The 21,597-nt window shown below is 42.1% G+C and overlaps 1 protein-coding gene across 1 annotated transcript in view; it reads left to right on the forward strand.

The window, feature by feature from the left end:
• Positions 1 to 21,597, forward strand: part of LOC141462387 (potassium voltage-gated channel subfamily KQT member 1-like) — a 538,103-nt gene that overhangs the window by 397,854 nt on the left and 118,652 nt on the right. The gene's annotated exons all lie outside the window — the stretch shown is intronic.

Raw genomic sequence — 21,597 nt, forward strand, 5'->3', positions numbered from 1 at the left:
GTGACTTTTAGTTACTGAAAAGGCAAGATAAATTTTAGGTGCTGGTTTTCTGTCTCCTGAGCAGAAAACTCCTGCTTTCTTCTGCAAAGATGGTAAGGAGGAAAGGCTAACAATTTCAGTCCTTTCAAAAATCAGACTTTTTATTGCATTTCTTAGAAGCTCTGGGGCTGACTTTGGGCTCCTTCTGTTTTTGGGGTTTTTTTTCCCCCTCACATGTTACAGACCATTGAAGTCTTTTGGTGGATCTTCACTAGGTGCTTTGTACTTCCTTTGAAACAGGAAATTATTAAGACATAAAGTTCATCCCTCTTCATTATATCCTGCCCTCTGACACCTCAGTGGGATTTTTTACCCTCAGAAGAGAGAAATGGCAAGGTCCTCCAATCCATCCATTTCAAAGTCTCAATGCCTTTCCTTCAGTCACCTCTGGATGTCATCTTGGCAACTACAAAATTAATGGAGAGGCCTGCACAGAAATGTATTTGTTTTTATAACCCACCTAAACCTGCCAAAAGATTGAGCAAAGCTATTTTTCTGTCATGTATTTGTCTGTCATTTATTTGTCTGGCATATATTTGTGCATGAAATTCATATCCAGTCATACTAAAGTGGAGTTGTTACTATATGTAACAGTTTGTGCAATTTAAGATAAAATATGGTTTTGTTGGCTTGTTTCTCTTGAGATGATTTCAAATACAATGGACAACTGAGAGAGGAAAATCCAGTGATTGCACCCATGGGCTGGATAGCAGAGTTCTGCCACTTTGGCAGTTTACAGTAATTCAGTAGTGTTTATGACGATAAGAAAGCAATTTGGTGAAAGTGAGGTAAAACAGCTAATACAGAGAAAGATAAAAATGCAGTTAATTCAACCATCAGGAAACTGACCACTGAAAAATGGTCCTGATATGTCATTTTGAGTCAGTCCAGGTTGTGATTTTGCTCAATCCGCTCCTTGTTTAAGTTTCAGTGCTAAAAAGACCATTTGTCAGACTGTCACTCAAACAAACTTTATGCAACAGATACAAAGCAACCATAGTACATTGCTCTGGTGTAGCAAGACACAGAGGCCCTTGCCAGTAAAGTTTTTCTTATACTGTTTGTATTTCATCAACCTTTCCAAAAGATAAAGATGTGATGTTGGTGGGAAACAAAATCCAGTAGTCCGATGGTGTTTATCAACTGCTTAGAGCCAGAATTGTATGAGAAGTCAAACTGAAAGTGAGTAAGGACAATAAACAGAATGATAGATGTACTGGCACCTATTTGCATGTTATTTCAAGTTGTTGACAGGCTGGGATATAGTCTGTGCATACACAAATGTGCTTTTGCCCTCACGTTTTTGCCAGGCATTCTCTCTGCACGCAGCAGTGTAACTCCGGCGCCTACATCCAACAAAAAAGCAGCTCACAAAAATACTATGCGCCAGAATACTGCTTACAAGCCTTATTACTTTTCATAATACATCATCAGCAAATTGAGAATATTAATCTAAAACTTTCTGGTAGATTCAGACATCAAACGTGTGCTTCCATTTTAGATGAGAAATTGAATAGGAGACCTACAACAAACAGTGCTTTAGAAACAACACGTCTTCGAGACTAAATTGTGACTTTTTTCTATTTTACAAGTATCCACACCACCACCACTAAAACGATTACATAAACATTCACTGCTGTGAATAAGTGTTTCCAAACATGCTTCCTAGATGGCTTTTAAAAAGTAATCATTTTGGAAAGCAAGGCATTATATGCAAAAGTCCACTGGTAGCAAAACAGAATCTCCTCTCCTTTTCCACCAGCCAAAGACTGGAACTGAGAGAGAAATAACTCTCTGTAACTGGAACTGGATATTCAATGTTCTGGGAAGAGAGAAAAAAAAGTGTTATGAAGTCAGGTAATTTCTTAGTAGAGGGGAGGAGGGCAGCTAATATCTGGGCTGTAAGCCTGTCAAGTTTTTGGAATTTAAGTCAAGTAACTACGTGGCTAATCCAGCTAATAATGATATTAGTGCAAAGTCTCCCTTAAGCAGTCTATAGATTAAGAGTTGAATTTTTCCATTACTTCACAAGCACGCTCAGATCGTGAGGTTTCTGCCACTTGGTATCCCCAGTTGTCTGGTAGGAGGAGCTGGCTCTGGTGATAGTTGGAGAAGGCTGCTTTTTCACATTTCTAAGAACATAGGCCGCCTTATATATACTCCTCCAAAGCTACTCAGCAATGGGCTTCCTATTTAAACCTGCTCTTTGATTTTCAGATTCTGTAGTCAGCATCTGCTGACTACATCAAGGGCTGGGGAGGGGTTATCGTTGTTTTTTTAAAAGGCACAGAATGTAACACAATTGAACAAGCCATCTCAATGATACTGTCAGATGCATACTACTTGAAATGTGAACTCACCCAGTGGATTTTTAGTAAGGGGACCAATTTATGATGAGCTGAGTGAGAACTGTTGAAGTAATGCAAAACCACAAGCCAAGATTCCTTCTAAAATCCCAGCTCTTACATCAGTTGCGCAGTGGAAAGCCATCGTGTGTTACAGTGGTGTTCTGGTTTGAGCGACACAGGACTAATTTATCTTCTAATGCTTGGGAAAACTGCACTTTTAGAAGACTCTAGTATCTGAATTTGTGAAAATATTTACTTTATAGTCAGCTATGGTATGTGGTTTTCAAAGTCTCAGTGTTTTCTGAGCTCGCCAGGTGCAGGGATGAGGAGGAATGAGACCTGGGCACTTGACCCAAGCTGGCCAACAGGATTATTTCATAGCATGAACATCACATTCAACATAAATTAGAAGGTTTGCTGCGAAGTTTTTGCTCTCCCTTGGTGGTGGTGGTCCAGAGAACTTCTTGCCCCGGTGCCAGACCCCTGAGGCCTTCCCTTCCTCCCAAAGCTGTCATGCTCGCAGTGTCTGACATTTGCTGCCCACTGCTGGGAGTGCACAGCTTCCTGCTGATAGAACTGGCTGAGTATAATCCTTTTATATTTTATATTGGTATTGAGATCAATACTGGTTTTTTAGTATTATTAAAGTTAATTATTTAGTCTTATCCTACGAAATCTATATTTCAAACCTCGTGTTTCCTTTTTTTTCCCTCATTCCTCTTCCTGGGTTGGGAGGGATCATCAGGTGATGGAATAGTTGTCTAAGTGACATTAAGTTGTTGTGGGTTTATCAAACCATACCAGGTGGGATTCATTTTGCTTAACTTTTGATGTCTAAATATCCAAGTGAAATTTGTCAACAGGGCTTCCTCTGTAGCATCATAACGCAGATGGTAGACTAAGCAAAATGAACTGGTCTTTGGAAGTGCTATGAGAGCTACGGGAGTGCCATGAGCTCCCTGCTATGAGAGAGAAGCCTTACTAACATGAAAGAAGTGGCTTTAGCACTTACTTCAGGTTAGAAACGTCTCTTCACATGATGTTTTCAGAGCTAAATCCTACCCCTTGAGGTGTAGCTGTGCTGCCGTTGCAAGTAATGGCAGATGGAAATGGCCTATAAAATTTAGGGCAAGTCTACACTTAAAGCTTTTAATTATAGATTAATATTCTTTAGCGGCATGAGATTATTTTTGACAGCACTTACCCTGGCACAAGTCCTAATGTAAACAAAATTGCCTGGCATAAAAATTGGGGGGTTGTTATTGCTTTTTTCCTATTTTACTCAAGAAATGAGTGTAGGATGTTTGGGCACCCCTTCCAGGTAAATGTCTCTTCAGTGCAGCAGAAAGTGGCACCTTTGTTGATATGATGGGAAACCCAGCAGCATGCAAATCATGTCCTGGAGGAAAAAGCCCTCTGGGCTTCAGAGTAGGGAAGTGACCATATCCAGCACTGGGGGAGGCTCTGTTTTGCGTTGGATTTCCTTGGCCTCATACCCTCTTGACACAGCACAGATCACGGTCTCTTCCCCGCTCCGTGAAATGGCAACCAAGATGCATCTGGGCAGTGGTTTCTAAATTAGGGCAGGCTGCTATATCTGGCATATGGGTCACGGAGGAGAACAGCGGTCACTGTGTTCTGCACACTGGTGAGACACCTAGCAAGAGAGGAATGCCCACACTCATTAAACAAGTACCATGCTTACTGCAGGGGCTTTGACAGGCCTGCTGCAAAAGCAATCTCCGCCTGATATATCCTAAATGGTATAAAAATGTCATCACCCTCGCTCACAAACACAAAGAAACACACGAAATTATTTTAGCCTACAGGCAGGAGTTATAAATATGGAAGTGGACAAGCTGCACCAGACCACCTTCTGGAGACTAGGCCTTCCTTTTGGTCTCAGTATCTCCATCTCCCTTCTGTGCATGACGGTACTTTATTTCACAGAGGCGCTGCAATGACTAGTTTGTTCTTGATTACTAAATGTTTGCAAGATTAAATGCAATGTGTAAGAGATACATATTGTGACCTGACACGTGTGGCTTGGTTATGCAAGATGGGTTTATCTGTGCTCTTCTGTAAAGAACAACCCCCCTTTGATATTAGAAATTGCTCGTTACGAATTATGATTTTATTTTTTTTATAAAACAGTTCTAGAGTAATGTGGAAAGTGTAACCTCTCCATGTTCTCTGGTTCTTCTTAGTCCTGACACATCAAAGCAGCAGCCACGGGGAGACATCTGTCACTAGTTAATGTCATGGTTATGGAGGTAGAACCTCCTCTTCTGTTTGGGCCGATGTGGTCAGCCCTTTGATGGATGTGCTCAGCCTTCATCCAGTTTGATCACCCCGTGCAGCCCCTTGTTCAGATCTGCGTGTGAACAAGAATGTCCTGACCTGGGATCCTTTTTAATACAGCAGGGATCCGTGATATAAACCATCAAAGGAAACCTTTGATCTTTTGACTATCTCTTAGTCATCTGCTGCACAATGCAAATAATAATGAAAACAAAGCTAAGGAGCAGAGCAGCTACATTAAAGAATCAGGCTTGTTGCCGGCAATGAAGCTAATCACTGAGGTTTTATCCTATCCTCAGACGCAAAAAGAAAGAGTGGGGAGGGACGAGTAAAAAGACAAGAAGAAAAAAGCTGTGCTCAGCAGTGAAACCTCTTTACTAAACTGAAATATTCCAGGAACACTAGTTATTTTATGTCAAGGGAGTTTATAAGAAATACAAACGTGCAGCCACTCTTTACAGTTGAATTTAACAAATAATTCTTATTTCAGTGTATTTACTGCTTCTTTTTTGGTCTAATTTGCACAGAAATATGCATGAACATTACAATCTGAGAATCACTCAGTTTCAAATTAAGTTAGTAGTATTGGAGTCTTCACTGCCTTTTCTCTACCTTTTCTCTACTTTTTTTTTTCCTCCCCTTCCTTCCCGCCACTCATAATAGGCCCTTGGGATGGAAAGCATGTTGATTCAGAAAGTGAATATATCACTTTAGGAAAATAGTACCTGAAAAATGTGAATCTCTTCGCTATATTCTCATTTGATTTTGTAGCATTTTCTGAGACCCATAAAACCTCAAACAAATGTGGTGACAGTTGGAGCCTGAAGAAGTGTGTGTGTACATATACATGTATGTCTGCACGTGCGCACTGTCTGCATGCACTTTTGTGAACATACTGAAGGATTCTTTCAAGCTCCAATGTCAAGCATGTCTGTTTATATACATTCTTTCTCTTATATTCCTTTTGCACATAATTCTTTAGCTTAGGAGAAATTTTGATCTGACAAAAAGCCTTGAAGTTTTAAATAATTTATTTAGTAAGTGAACAGAAACAGCCTAGAAACACTGGTAATTTTCCCCTTCTGTGTGTGCTATCAGTATCTCTGGGCTCTGCTCAGACTGTCAAACTCTCTCGGAGGCTGAAAATGTTCTTCTACAGCCCATTTAAAGGACCAAAGTAGGTCGCTGTTCTGCCAAGGTAACCAAGCTGGCGCAGTGAGCCAAATAAATAACTTAAAGCTGTTGGGCCAAATAATCCCCATCCCCTTTGTGTTGGTCTGAGTGAAACCTTAACTCAAATACTTGAACCTGCGTAAGAAGAACGATTTCATAGGTAAAGAGGCCAAATTAATTTAGAATGTGGTCAGATATTTATTTATCCATTAAGTGGACAGATATTATGACAGTGTTGTTAAGTTCAGAATCTTAATTTCAGTTATTCTGAATCCTAAAGGTTCAGGAAGAATCTACACCTTTGCTAAATACCAGCATTAAGTGAAGTATGAGGTATTCTGGGGACAGAGAACTTTGAAATAAAATTGAAGCTGGAAAGCTCCAAGGATAAACTGTGATATGGGACCACAAGCACGCTAAGGCTGATGCAAAGAAGCTTTCAAACCAGGTCAAAAGTAGAGTGGTACAGACAGCTTTGCATCAGGGAAAAGGAAATAACTTTTGGGGGAGAAAAAATTGCTGCAGGTCATAACAAAAAGTAAAAAAAATGCTAACTATTCTTGAATGGAACAACCTCCAAGAAGAGATAGCAAATGAAGCAACAGATTTGGCCAGGAGGAGAGCAACATTAGACAGGCACCCTTGACAGGGTGTCCAGCCAACAGGTAAACAGGTTGGTCAAAAAGCCTGCCTGGATTTTTCAAGAGTTTATCTGTAGCCACCATGCTCCTGCAAACCGTCTCCATCCTAACAAACCAAGCTTCTTCCATAAAAAAACCTACTCCATAGGAAAATGTGTTACCAGCATTGGTCTAAACTGATGAATGTTGCCTAGTTTCTTTAGAGAAGCTCCCGTGCCTACGCGTGAGGCCAGTGAGCTTAGTTTGCTCAGCCCAGGTAGCTTGGGTTGCACATCAGACAGCAGTGCTCCCTCACAATGACCTCGGAAAAGGATTGCTAGGCTCTGAGCAAATGTGAGCATCCTTCAGCCAGAAGGGTGGAGGATCCCTGGAGAATGGGAGCTATGGAGAAGAAGGAAGATGTAGGAGAAAGAAGTTGTTAAAAATATCCAGGGCCCTATCACGCTCAGGAAGTAGAGCGTTAGAGAGGAAGGCAAACAGAGTTGTTACAAAAAGCAGCACTAAACATTTGATTTATAAGACCTTTCGTGACGTTCTGAAGACAAGTGAGGGACACTACCTACTATTTTCTGCTCTGTTTTACGGAGGAGATTCAGCGTAGCAAAAATAACAGGCACTGCGGACACAGGAAGAACTGCTGTTTGCTGCAATGTAATTCACTGTTGTTGTGCATTAGCATCAGAACAAACTAGCCCTTTTACCTGCTAATTATTTCCAGACAAGCCCAGGCTCGCCCTGTGTAAGAGTTAGCAACTATCATGAAAAAAGAGCCAGCTAGATGCCATTTCTAAAAGGTGTCTCCTTTAAATTACGGTTTTCCTTTCTTAGAGGATACAAGGGAGACTGTTTAGTGTACAGTGACTCCTGGATCTGCTAGATTTGTCAGTGCAACCGTGTTAGAAGGGACACGAGCAAGTTTCCTTTTAAAGCTGGATGAACCTGAGCCGACACTGGAAGTGTAGGTGCTTTGAATTGTTACGGTGGCCCATCTCACAAAAGCCAGAGCAGTACAGAGGGGTTGTGGTTGACACCACCATCATTTTTCTTAACTGTGGCTGAACTGGGAGGCTTTCAAAAGACTTATTGTTGTACCAGCGTTGAACCTTCAGACTGTGTCCAGAGGACTTTAGATTGGTTTTATGTTCATATGTGCATGCCTTCCTGATTTTGTTCTCCTGTCTTTTTTTAGCACTGTAGTTTTTAAGTAGTTATTGGCAAGGGAGTGGAAATTTTACTTAAATATGTCATTTGTGGTATTTGAAAGGAAAAAAATAAAGATATTTTAAAAGACCTGCTTGAATAACAAAAGGATTATCCTTTTTTTACTTTATCAACATCCATGAGCTTTTTGTTGTCTCGTTCATTTCTTTTTTGGACTTGAAGAGATTTTATTGTGTGTTTTCTCTTACTAGCTTTCGTGCCACTTTGCTTTAATTTCTCTGTGTATTTTTAGCAAATCACCATCTGTACAATTAATGGAAAATCCCATTTTTACAGAGCTTTTTAAAGTTATTGTTTCAGTTGTATTACAACACAAAGATAGCCCCTGTCCCAGGGAACTTCCAGTGTGGGACTTAAACAAAATACACCCATTAACTAAACAGACTCTGAATCTTTCACAAAAATAAAACATTGGTTGTCAGAAATAATATATAGAACTCTTTAATATGAAAAATTGCAAATCTTTAACTGACCACATATCCTGCAGGAGTAATTATGTCATTTCAGAAGAAAATAAAACAGCCATGTTTTGTCAAATATAAGACATTTCACACACTATCAATTTTACAGATATAAATACCTAGGGGCATGCACAAACTCTACGATCACCAATGGCAAATTGCCAAGTGAGGACAGATTCATTAAACATTAGAAGTATCAGGCACCCACCCAAACCCATAAATTAAAATTTTAAGCCTTGAACATGATGCCACTGCATACAAGTTAAATATGTTTGGAGACGTTTTTATGCAGCCTAATTAGAACTGAATGGAAATCCCAGTTAATGTATGATGTAGCTCTTCCTAGCGTAGTTTTCTTGGCTAAATTCAGTCTTAAAAGAGTCGTATTCCTTTCTGCAACTTGTTGCAGCTAAAACAAGCTGGTGGTAAATTGGGTCCAGAAGACATTAGGAAACTGCTGCAACTGGATGGTTAAAACAACCCCAGTCTGTTTAGGTTAGCGGGACTGCCGGTAAACCTTTGTAATCTGCAGGCAGGCAGAGTGAGTTCTCAATGAATATTCTCAATAGCAGTTACTAATCTTCTTTGAAACTACCTCCCGTCACCGGATGAAATTGTCAGCAGGCTCCTGCAGCTACTGTTTGAGCAGCCAGTCTCTATTTACAGTTTTAAAAAGCTACGTGAATCTCAGCAACCAGATACAATAAAACTTGGAGTTTAAACAGCACGGCAAGCCCGAGCGTCTTTTTCTCATCTTACTTACTAGGTTACACCCACCCACAGCAGCTACCAGGAAAGACCTTTGTGCGCTGGACATGGCAAAGACAATAGCTTGAAACGTGAGCTGCTTAATTTGCCATCTAAGGAAAGATTGTGCAGTTTGGTCTATAATCTTAGTTACATTAGGGACTTAAAGATGAAAAGCAATAACGGACTGTTGCCCTCTTGTAGTGGGAGAGATGTTCATTCCCTTCAACTGAGCTCAGGCATTATCCATGAGGTACTTGGTACTTCATCCAGCTCCAAATTTCTTACTAATCCTCAGTTACCTCTTTGCTGGGTGCCATTTCGTAAGGAGCTTGCAAAACTTTGCCCTCAGATGTGGTCTTATTGTCCTTTTAACTGGGGAATTGGTGTAACTGACAAAGATTCCATAATGTTAAATTGCTTCTTAGATTTAAAATTGCAGAAACATACAAATTTTTCTTTCTGTTTTTTGGGGTTTTTTTGTTTGTTTTTTTTTTTTTTTTTTTAAATAAAATTTTATCTGAATGCTAGGTTCTGGCCAGAATATCTCAGCGCCCTAAAATTTAAAAAAAAAATTGGTCTCCATAATTGTGCAATATTATGGAGGATACTCTCCTTAATCGTCCTTTCTGTGCCACTGTGTCTTTTCACATGCAAACAATGATTTTCACCACAAGGCTTCCGCTTGTTTATGCACTTATGCAAACTGAAGCGTAAGCAGTGATGAGAATAAAGTTAGACCAAGCAAATCTGCCATGATTCATTTATGGATGAATGGAGCTAGATGCCTTGCCAGTATAAGTGGGATGTTGGACAACAGCATGATCAAGACTCACGACCTTGGAGCTTTTTTGCCAGCACTGGTGCTTGTGCTGGTGCTAAGCCCAGGTGCCCCCGCTGTTATTTTCTCTCCTCTCTTGATAAGCCTGAACTTTAATTGAGCAAGTGCTAGGTAGTAATAATATTTTAGAAGTTACAAACAGTCTGAGCAATCCAGCGATGCATGAAGTACTCTTTTGGTCAAGGGAGTCACAGGAGAGAACGATAATTATAAAGTAATGAATTTGCAGCAATTATGTTTTTCGTCTTGGTTCCCTCTTCAGAGGTAATGATGAAAGGTAGAGGACACAGGATGAATAATTGATTGTAAAGCATATTCACAAGTAGCAAACAGCAATGAAAAATCTCCACTGACTGTTGCAAAGATCCTGCAGGGAATGCTGATTGTGGATCATTTCTGTGAAGGACTGGATATTAGTGCCTTTCATGGTAAATTAAGGTTGGGTTACTTGGCATTAGCTCTGTTTGAAGTTCAAACAAAAGATAAAGGTCCCTTTAAAAATAACACAAGGAATTATTTTTCTTTTCATGTTTTGTTTTGTTTTATCAAATTACTAATGCTCATGTACTCCCCATTCGCCCTGCAGCTATGATTCATATGTGTGTATATGCATAAATGAGAGATACAGGCTCTCAGAATTTACCACAAAAATTAAAACAGGAAGGCAGATGGCAGTCTTTTATTCCATCTGTATTTCACTTAATCAGCTACTCTTATCAGAACTGCTGCTTTGGAAATCAGTGCTTCTTTTTTGTTCTTTGCAAACTAGAGACACACAGGCTGCTCTTTTGTGAATGTTCTGCTGGCTGACACATATGCAATACCTATCTATATGTAAGAAAAGTGAAAGAAAGTGAAATTACCTAAAAACATTCAGCATATATTAGCTAGGTTTAACAGAAATATTTTACCTAAAGATAGACAAGTCCGGGGCCTTAATTCTCCTCTATTTGAGCTATTGTAAAGGAAAATGTCAGTGGAGTATTCAGAGTCACCCTGATGTAGGGAGTAAAGAACCAAATCTCTTTTGCATGAATTAGTAAAGTCTCAAATTAAATGAAGCTGGGGGAAAAGAGAGAGAGAGGGAGAGAGAGCTGCACTTATGTATCCTTTCTTACCAGTCTGGTAGCTCACTACTAAAAGAAAAGAGAAGAAAGAAAGAAAAGAGAAAAAAAAGCCCAAACCCAAAGAATGTCTGGCAGGCTGGACACTGTCACAGTGGATTTGTGGAGTCAATTTACCTATTTTGCAGGCATGTATTTTAATAAGATTTAATGAGCTGCTGAAAAGAGGAGTGCTGCTTTTTTTTGACTGATGGCAGTAAGATGAAAACAAGTGGCTTTTTAGAATGACGTTCACTGGCACTTTAAAAGTTAATAGAGCTCCTACGGATCTGTGTTGGCAGCACCTGGAAGAAGCAGGTGGGAATTCCACCAAGATAAATGGCAAGCCAGGGGCAGAACAAAATAATAAAGTCTAATTTGCAAGATCTGGATACAACATCAGTCCTTCTGGCAAAATCTTTTTCAAAATCAGTAGAAGTCTTGTCTGCAGTGAAAGGTAAAAAAAATATTTTTAAGAAAATCTAGGACTAGTAAAATGTTTATTTCAAACACAGTTCTCTTAGAATAGTATTTTTTAATTTTTGTAACAAAATTTCAAATTTGAAGTGTGATAGGTGAAGGAGCATGTAAGCCAACTGCAATAAACTTCCTTGTTCCACAACAACTGGAGCTCAGTGGTCCCAGGTGTTGGATAATGAGTTTTTCAGGATCACATCAGTGCCCTGCATGTAGAGATCAAGAGAAAGAAAGCATGTGCATAAGTAACGTGTCCAAATTCAGCTCTGAAATACTTGCATAGTTCCCCACTCCAATGACAGTGGGAAATGCACACCACCGTCCACCAAGGGTTGAATTTTGGCCTCTTGCTTGCAATCCAAAATCAGCCTGAAGGTAGAAACTGCTTTGGTTTTGTAAGTTCCTTCTGAGAGTTGTTTTGCAGTGTGCTGAAACACAAAGGCTCTGCTTTTCTGGTTTGGCTGAGCTCCTTAAAGGGCAGCATCCAAAGTGAGTGATAGCAGAAGCAGTGGTTTTCAGTCCCCTGTGTGTTAACTCATGGGGCCTGATGCCAGCTTCAACACTGCATGCCCAGAGGACAAGTAGCCGATAAGCAAGCCTTTGACTCTGTCCCGCAGGTTGTTCTCATCAACATGGCAAAGGAAACGTGGCCTGGAGATGTCTACAAAGGGGTGGCTGGAAATCTAGGTGAAAAAACTATATTCAGTGGAAAATTATTTGGGGAGCTCCAAAGAGGTCCTATACCATGCAATGATTACATTAATGATCTTGGTGATGCAGGAGGAGAACACACTTCTCAAATTTGCAAATGACAATTTGGGAGGGACTGCAAGCGTGCTGAAGGGCAGAATTAGAATTCAAATTGATCGTGACAAAATACAGAAATGAGCTGAAAAAATAGGATGCATTTCAGCAGCAAGTGCCAGAAACTACACTTAGCGGTAATCAACTGTAGGCATGAGGAATGGGAAGGAATTAGCCAGACAGCAACTCTGCAGAGAAAAGCTTGCAAGTGGTTGTTAGGTCCCAGTCCGATTGTTGGTCCGGGGGGGGGGTTCTCACACAATGCCAGCAATATCAGGGTTTTCAACACAGGCGAGCGCCTGTCTGGGATGTGTAACCAGGAGTAGAGATTGATTGGCATGTGAAATGGTTCTTCCACTCGAGTTTTTCTAGCACTTGTAAATCCTCAGATCAGGGTTTGAGTGTTGTCCTGGGTATTCTAGTTTGGGATATTGGAGAAAGCACAGGAGGGCAGAGGGTATGATCAAAGGTTTTACAGAAATGGCCTGCAAAAAATGTGACTACTCATCTCTGGTAATTTAGTCTGAAAAGGAGAAGGCTGAAGGAGGAGCATGATGCCATGAGTACATAAAAGACAGCTAAAAGGTGAAAAAGGGTGCTCTGTTCTCCATTAGTATGCTGGATAAGATAAACTGGGGCAAGTAATATGCAGCTAGAATACTTTTCGCTTTCTAATGACAGAGAAAATGAAGACCTGGACTAGATTACCTGGAGGGTTGTATTCTTTAAGAATAGGCTTGATAAACATGTACCAGGAAGAACAGGGATGCTGCTGACCTGCCGTGGGCAAGGGATGAGCTGGGTGACCTTCCGGCTGGCCGGTCCTGCCGTGGCGTTACGCTCTCTTATTCCCACTGCCAACAGCCCAGAGGGGCTTTCAGAGAGCACTGCCCCGCTCCAGCATTTGCCCAACCCTACAAGGGCTGATAGAGATTTACTTGGCGGGCGAACGTGTGTCGTCAGGCAGGTTGTAGCTTCTCAGAGCTGCCAGGAAATGGACAGGAATCAGCCTAAAATGCCGGTAACGTAACAAAGAGGCTGAAAGGAGAATTCGGATGACTGTAGGGTGGGGTGCCAGATCCAGATGTTGGGCAAAGCTTTGCTCTGTCGCTTTCAGTCTGCCTTATCTTCATCTTCTTTCAGTTTGCTCTCTCTGCCTCTTTTATCCCTTAGGAGAAATTACTTTTGAATGCTTTTGTGAACAAATAAAGATCAGTGGGTTGTGGTTTTCATAACGCATCTCTTTGTGGTATGTCTTTGTCTGCACATCACAAATTCCAGTAGATAAGAAAACTGAATAAATATTTCATGTAAAAAAAAGTACCACAGAAAAGAGCTAATTAGCTGGATTGATATAAGTTGTTCTGTGACCCATGAAAATATGTTAGTCATAATGCTGTTCTTGATAAACTCCATGCAAACTCATTCAGACGTGCTGTCAAGCTAGGAAAGGGAAGCATGAAAAGCAAGGAGAGGCACTCAAGAGAAGTCAGAAGAAAGACTTTTGTCTTAAAGCTACCCCAGAAGGTCTAACTCCCGAAAGCTGCTGATGGCACCACAGCCAAAGTGGGTAAATAGCCTCCCAGAGTTATGAAACTGGAGTGGTGTGATTTGTTCTGCAGAGGGTGGAGTAAGAATGAGGGCAAGGCTTGAGGTGTGGTTTTTAAATGGTGCACTTAAGGTCACGGACCGACTGGCTCCAGTCAGATTATTGCCCTTATGTCTGCAGACAAGCCTCTTAATAGTATATCCCGCCTTTAGAAACTGCGCAGAGGAAAAACAGTCCATCTCCAGGATGGTGTATAAGATTCAGCTACCCCCCTCACCAGAGAGGACTCAGCATTTTGGTCTCGGAATAGAATTCTTTATTGAGGTCACAGAAATGAGAACTTTTCCATAATTGAAAGGTGAAGAGTGGAAATGTGTTTTTAGAAGAATGAAGAGGAGGGTGTAAAGGTCCCCGTAAGAACATCTGTGTGAGTGTGCCTGCCTATTTGTATATTCCCCTTCATTCAGCAACCAGCAAAGTCAGGCTATGCACAACATTTCCATACTGGAAATCTCCTTTTAAGGCCAGACAATCTGCCCTCCTGTAGCTCCTTCTTTCCTCCTCCTGTGAAGTCAGGCTTCAAGGCAGAGCAGGGAGCAGCGACAAACAACACTCCCTTGGAAGACTTCTGGTGGGTGGCCTCTCTGTGGTGTCCCCTGTAGGGTACAAACCTGCTCCTGTCATGAGCCTCTTCTAGGGAATTGAACTGCCTTCAAGAAGCCACATTGTCCCAAATTTGAAAGTAAGCAAAATAAGCCACTGTCTTCTCCCTTTATTATCTCAAGCAGAGACTGTTTCTTGGCAATGAGATCCCTGTAATGGGGGCCCTGTCCATGCTCCTGTCCACCTTTCCAAAAGAATCTCTCTGGCTCTGGGAGAGTTGAGCTCAGTTTCTCCTCTACACTTTGACAGATCCCATAAGTCTAGTGGCCTGATTGCAACCACAAGATTCCTTCAACCTTTTTTACTACTGAATGATATCCCCCACATTTCATTTCTATGAAAAACAGTATTTTTCTGTGCATTTTAAAGTAATTTGAGTAAGTTGGTGATGTCTTGAGATTGTAATGGATTAGAGGTCTGGCTTGTGTTGTCAGAGTGATAGATGGAGTAACATCATGTGCCAATAATAAATGTAGTTTCTGAATGTCATTTGCTTTAAAACATTTGTTTGAACAGGCATATACACAAGTACACATGCAAAAATCTCTTTCAAACTTTTGGACTAGAGCTTCCCCTGTTTATTTCAGTAAAAATGTGACAATTGTTAAGGAAAAGGTTTCAAGCAGATAGAGAGAGCTGGAAGGAAATCCTCAAACTTTTTTCTGTGATACCTACTAGAGTTTTGCTTTCCATAAGGTTAGGATTTTCAGTCTGTTTTACATCCAATGTCTCTATAAAGTATACAGTGTTAAAAAAAAAAAAAAAAAAGTTGGTCTTATCAGGAAAAATAAAACTGGCTGCTTCTAATGGAAAAAAAAGGTCCTTTAAAAACATTAGAATACAGTTTTAAGGTTCTTTTCAGTATATAGAGGAGTTTCTCTCCTGCCTAGGCAGTCAAGTTCAACAGCAGGCCAGGCCAGATTTATACATCTGGCTTCTGCTTCATGGGCGTTGATGCACAAAGCCATGCTTTGCACCTGCACCGCAGCGTCTTCCCCTCCCCGTGGCCTGACGCAGCGGGTGGAGGCACTTTGCTTTGCTGGCCAGCTTCACGTACCTCCCTGGTGAATGCTGTCATCCCCAGGCACACCCGGTGCTACAGTCGTCCTCACCATCTGACTCACCCAAAAGTGACTCGCTCACTCGTCGGGTTGGGGTCCTGCCTTGCAGGGATGTAGAAACCTGCTAGGGCCTGCCTGAGCAGCAGAGGACCAGGAGAGAAAGGCTCTCCCACCTCAGCAGAGCTACAGTGAATGAGAGGTAAAGTATGCCAGAGGGAGAGGGTGCAGCAAGGAGGAAGATGAGACCAGCACTGTGGCCCCCAGTTACACCACAGCACGCCTTCCTGGGAGAGCCTGCTCCCCACCAGTGGGACTCAGGGCACCTCTGGGTCCCAACCCGAAGATGCTCTTCTCAGATGCTACTGAAATCCCTTCAAATTTGGGATTCAGAGTTGCTAGGAGAAACATAGTTGAAGTTTGTAACAAATTTCAGAATTATTCCAGGCTGAGATTTTTAAATATTTTGTGCTGCTCTGGGCAGTGGAGTCATTTTTTCAGCAAAGACACGCCTCAGGGTCCTTGGCAAATTTTGGCTGTAAGAGCAAGTGCAGTAACCTGCAAATGGCTGTAAAATGTGTCTTGGCCATGTCACATGTTGTTATTTGAATTTACTCTGTTCCAGTATTCCTATAATTTCACACAGTCTTTTGAGCACATGCAAAAAAAAAAAAAAAAAAAAAAAAAAAAACACCAAAAACCCAAAACCCAAGCCCAAAACTAAAACACAATATTGCTCCAAGGAAAGCAATGATTAGACTGTGACTGATTTGAGGGGAAGTAGATTCCAGAGAGTAGGGTTTTATTTTCAGTTTAATTTGATATTCACATTCACCAGCACACAAAGTTTCCCCCCAAAACATACCTTCAGAGGAAACGCTAGTCAGCATTTCCCTAATTCAGGGAAGAGCTTAGTTTAATGTACATAACAGTTTTCCACTCACCACTGGTTCTGGATAGCGTCACGTTTGAGAAGGCACTTTGTACCATTTGCTTGTCCTTTAAAGAGTGTTATTCAAATGAAAGTGAAGTCCAAAGAACACTTAATTAATAACAATAATTGACTAATGAATACAAATGAATAACGAATGATGCAATAAATGGATTTAATTACAGTCGCAGTTAAATACAATGTCAGCACCTTTCTGTGGAACATGACCAACCCACAAGAGTTTTGAAATCACAAACTCCAGGCCAAGATTTTCACGCTGCTTATTTCAGCTGCTTTGGGGGGGGGGGACCCAAGCTCAAGATGAAGTAGTGCAGAACACTTTTTTTCAGAACAAGGGTGTTCAGGGCTTTCTAATTCAGATACCAGTACGGTACCCTGAATTTTGCATTCCAGAATGAAGGGTCACCAGTTCATCTTTGGGAATCCCAGCCATATGTTGAAGCAGATGCCCAGCCTACCGGATTGTGAGTGTGTTGGTGTTTTTTTTTCAAAGAGACGTAGACATGTTGGGAGTCCGCTTTACGTTGGTAAGACACATCCATGCCATTTTAAGCAGCTGCAAAGTTACAAAGAATGAGTGCCTGTGTTTGGTAGGTTAAAAACTCTGCCTGTGGTTAATTCATGCCTCAGAGCTCAAAGCTCTAAAAGTGCTGGGTGGATCAGTGTGGTTTTTCAAAATTAAGGTGTTTCGTTCCCCATATTTTCTCCTTCTTTGTGTGTCATCATTTTCAAAGCTTTTATGGCTGGCTTAAATTTAGAGTCCTTGTGGCTTTGTTAGGGCACCACCTTTACCCTATGTGGTCACAATTTTCTGCTTCCTGTCTTGAAAAGATGGTGCCAAGATGGGTGGGGAGCTTCTCAGTGAGGTAACCAGGGATAGGCAACATAGCATCACATATCATTTATTTTCCAATTTCAAAGCAAGCAGATAGGCAAGAAGTACACTTAGGTAGCTAACTTCATTCAGAAGGAATGGGCCAGAGTTAAGTGAAGGCAGATGTATTTCATGATCCCACTGCTAATTTCATGTGTTGGGGGGAATAGTCGGGGATGTATGGGTAAGTATAGCAAGATAGATAGATAGATACATATATAACATACCAATTATTTCCTTGGAACTTTAATTGCACTGCCTGACATGTAATCATATTTACAGGCCACCAACATTTTCCAACCCGGGTGTCTAAAGTTAGCTTTCTAATTTTATATCAAGGTTGCTAAATGAAGGAGGCCTGAGCTTTTAAAAAATCAGTAGGAACTGGTGCCTGGTCAGCCTGTCAGGAAAGCAAACCATTTCGACAAGCAAACAACTATGAGTATTTAATTTAGGAATCTGGATTTTAAATTCTGTGCTTTTTCTGCTGTGAAGAACAATATTACAGTTTGTGATTTCAAAATCACCTGGGGAGGAAGAACCCCAGGCACCAATATAGGTTAGGGGTGGATCTTCTGGAAAGCACTACTGAGGAGAAGGATCTGGGAGTCCTGGTGGATAGCAAACTTCCCATGAGCCAGCAATGTGCCTTTGTCGCCAAGAGGGCCAATGGGATCCTGGGCTGCGTAGGGAAGAGTGTGGCCAGTAGGTGGAGGGAGGTCATTCTCCCCCTCTACTCTGCACTGGTGAGGCCACAACTGGAATACTGCATCCAGTTCTGGGCTCCCCAGTTCAAGAGAGACAGGGAACTACTGGAGAGAGTCCAACGTAGGGCAACTAAAATGATTAAGGGATTAGAGCACCTCCCTTATGAGGAATCACTCAAAGAGCTGGGGCTCTTTAGCCTGGAGAAGAGAAGGCTGAGGGGAGACCTTATCTATGTTTACAAGTACCTACAGGGTGGGTTGAAGGATGATGGAGCTGGACTCTTTTCAGTGGTTGCCAGTGAGAGGACGAGGGGCAACGGGCACAAGCTGGAACATAGGAAGCTCCATTCAAATATGAGGAAAAACTTCCTTAGGGTGAGGGTGCCAGAGCCCTGGAACAGGCTGCCCAGGGAGGTGGTGGAGTCCCCTTCTCTGGAGATTTTCAAGCCCCACCTGGATGCAGTCCTGAGTGATGTGCTCTGGGCAATCCTGCTTTGGCAGGGGAGTTGGACTAGATGATCTCTAGAGGTCCCTTCCAACTCTGACAATTCCGTGATTCCGTAATATCTGGCTTGCCTGTGAACAGGTAATCTGTTAGTGCACATAATACATTTCTATACAGTTCTAGCCCTGAAAACATGTTTCCTAGTAAAGGCTTAGAGAGAGAACTGTTCTGTGAAGCAGCAAATCACTTTTCGAGCATAATGATCACACTTTTGTTTTTCACGGTAGGGAACAGTTTCTGCTTGAAATGCAGAATGCTCTTTTTTTCAACAGTTGTGTGCTCACTTAAATGTTGTATTGTGCAAAGTGAAGGTCTGAAAGGTAAGAAGATTTGTTTCTTTGATTTTCTTTGGTGTATCATCTCTTCCTATATTTCCAATATTAGAAATGCCAGGGATCTCCAGCATGGTCAGCATGCATTTATTATGGAGGCCTGTTACAGCCTCCAGAAGACCAGGACAGGCACCGGCAAAGCCCTTTTTACAGAGAAGAGGGAATTTAGAGTTCTTCTCTAAATAGATCTCACCTTAAATATCCATTTGATTTTGGAGTTAACAAGATTTTTAAAACAAGCAAAAAAAAATGTGATTAAAAGTGGCCTGTGTTCTAAAATGGTCCCTTATGTTGCTTTAAGTCCGGTGGGTTTTCAGTTGGTGTGAAGGTCAAGAGAATGACATTTCCATTGTAAAGGAATGGGTATGACATTTTTATACAGTGCTCTGAGGGTTGAAAACGTGAAAAGTGATTTCTATTGTTGCTGCCTTTGTAGGGTAAAGCTCTGCCTGCATTAGTCATGCAAAACTATGGAAGGAAGGGAGTTTTTACACATAAAATTTTTGCCACAGTACAAATTAATTAAGTGAAAAACAGAAGGAAGATACACTGTATTGTTTGTCCAGAATTCAATTCAGGAAAGTGCATTATTAATAAAAACCTACCATGAATATGAAGCAGATGTCCTAATCTGATACAACTGTAACCTGGAAAGAGAGGTTGCACTGAAGTGATTCAGTGGTAAATGAGGTAAGAAGTAGAATAAAATATATAGAAGATGAGGCAAGCCCAGTGGCTCAGGCTTTAAGATCTGTACTGTTACCCAAATATAAAATCCTAGTCTCATGATTGATAAGATCATATTGTGCCCAGATGGAGATCAGTGATAAGTGGTGTCCCCCAGGGGTCCATACCGGGAGAAGTATTGTGTAGTATCTTCATCAGTGACATAGTGGGATCTAGAACACCCTCAGCAAGTTTGCTGACAACACCAAGCTGTGTGTTGCAGTCAACACGCTGGAGGGTGCCGTCCAGAGGGATTTGGACAAGCTCAAGAAATGGGCTCTGTGAATCTCATGAGGTTCAACAAGGCCAAGTGCAGGATTCTGCACCTGGTTCGGGGCAACCCCCAATATCAATACAGGCTGGGGGATGAAGGGAGCAGCCCTGCCAAGAAGGACTTGGGGGTACTGGTGGATGAAAAGCTGGACATGAGCCAGCAATGCATGCTTGCAGCCCAGAAGGCCAACCGCATCCTGGGCTGCATCAAAAGGACTGTGGCCAGCAGGTTGAGGGAGGTGATTCTGCCTCTCTGCTCCACTCTGGTGAGACCCCACTTCTAGTACTGCATCCAGCTCTGCGGCCTTCAGGACAGGAAAGACATGGGCCTGTTGGAGTTGATCCAGATGAGGGCCACAAAGATGATCAGAGGGATGGAACACCTCTCTTACGAGAACAGGCTGAGAGAGTTGGGGTTGTTCAGTCTGGACAAGAGAAGGCTCTGGGGAGACCTAATAGCGGCCCTTCAGTACCTAAAGGGGGCCTACAGGAAACACGGGGGCAAACTTTTTAGCAATGCATGTTGCAAAAGGACAAGGGCTAGTGGTTTTAAACTAAAAGAGGGTAGTTTTAGACTAGAAATAAGGAAGAAATTTTTTATGCTGAGGGTGGTGAATCACTGGAACAGGTTGCCCAGAGAGGTGGTAGATGCCCCATCCCTGGAAACATTCAAGGTCAGGTTGGACAGGACTATGAGCAACCTGATGTAGTGGAAGATGTTCCTGCTCATCACAGGGGGGTTGGACTAGATGACCCTTGAAGGTCCCTTCCAACCCAAATCATTCTATGATTCCATGATTCTGTGATTCTATGGTTCTCCTCTCCGGATCTCACTATTGGCATATTCTTGTGTTTGGTAGCAGTCCCATTTTATTGGATCCTTTGGTCATTGCCAAAGTTGTCTTGAAACTTAGAGGTGAAAAAAATGCACCTGTAATACTTTTTAGCATTGACTTTTGCATTGAGGGGAAGCTAATTTGTAATAAAAACTGTTTCTGGATAAAGCTTATTTCTTTTGAGAGCTCCACAGATATCAGCCCATATAATTTGGGTTGGAAGGGACCTTAAAGATCATCGAGTTCCAACCCCCCTGCCATGGGCAAGGACACCTCCCACCAGACCAGGTTGCTCAAAGCTCCATACAACCTGGTCTTAAACACTTCCAGGGATGGGGCATCCACAACTTCCCTGGGCAACCTGTTCCAGTGCTTCACCACCCTCACAGTAAAGAATTTCTTCCTAATATCTAATCTAAATCTCCCCTTTTTAAGCTTAAAACCATTATCCCTCATTCTATCACTACACTCCCTGATAAAGAGTCCCTCCTCATCTCTCCTGTAGGCCCCCGTTAGGTATTGGAAGGCTGCTATAAGGTCTCCCTGGAGCCTTCTCTTCTCCAGGCTGAACAACCCCAGCTCTCTCAGCCTGTCTTCATAGGAGACCTTCATGGCCCTCTGCTGGACCCATTCCAAGAGGTCCATGTCCTTTCTGTGCTGGGGACTCCAGAGCTGGATGCAGTACTCCAGGTTGGGTCTCAGTGGAGTAGGGGTGGAGAATTCACCACCCCCGACCTGCTGGCCACTCTTCTTTTGATGCAGCGCAGGATGTGGCTGGCTTTCTGGGCTGCAAGCACGCATTGGAGACTCATGTTGAGCTTCTCAGCCACCAACACCCCCAAGCCCTTCTCCTCAGGGATGCTCTCAATCCGTTGTCCACCCAACCTGTTTTTGTGCTTGGGATTGCCCTGACCCATGTGCAGGACCTTGCACTTGGCCTTGTTGAACTTCATGAGGTTTGCACAG

This window comes from Numenius arquata, chromosome 1, assembly GCF_964106895.1.
Source record: "Numenius arquata chromosome 1, bNumArq3.hap1.1, whole genome shotgun sequence".
In the NCBI taxonomy this organism is placed as follows: domain Eukaryota; kingdom Metazoa; phylum Chordata; class Aves; order Charadriiformes; family Scolopacidae; genus Numenius; species Numenius arquata.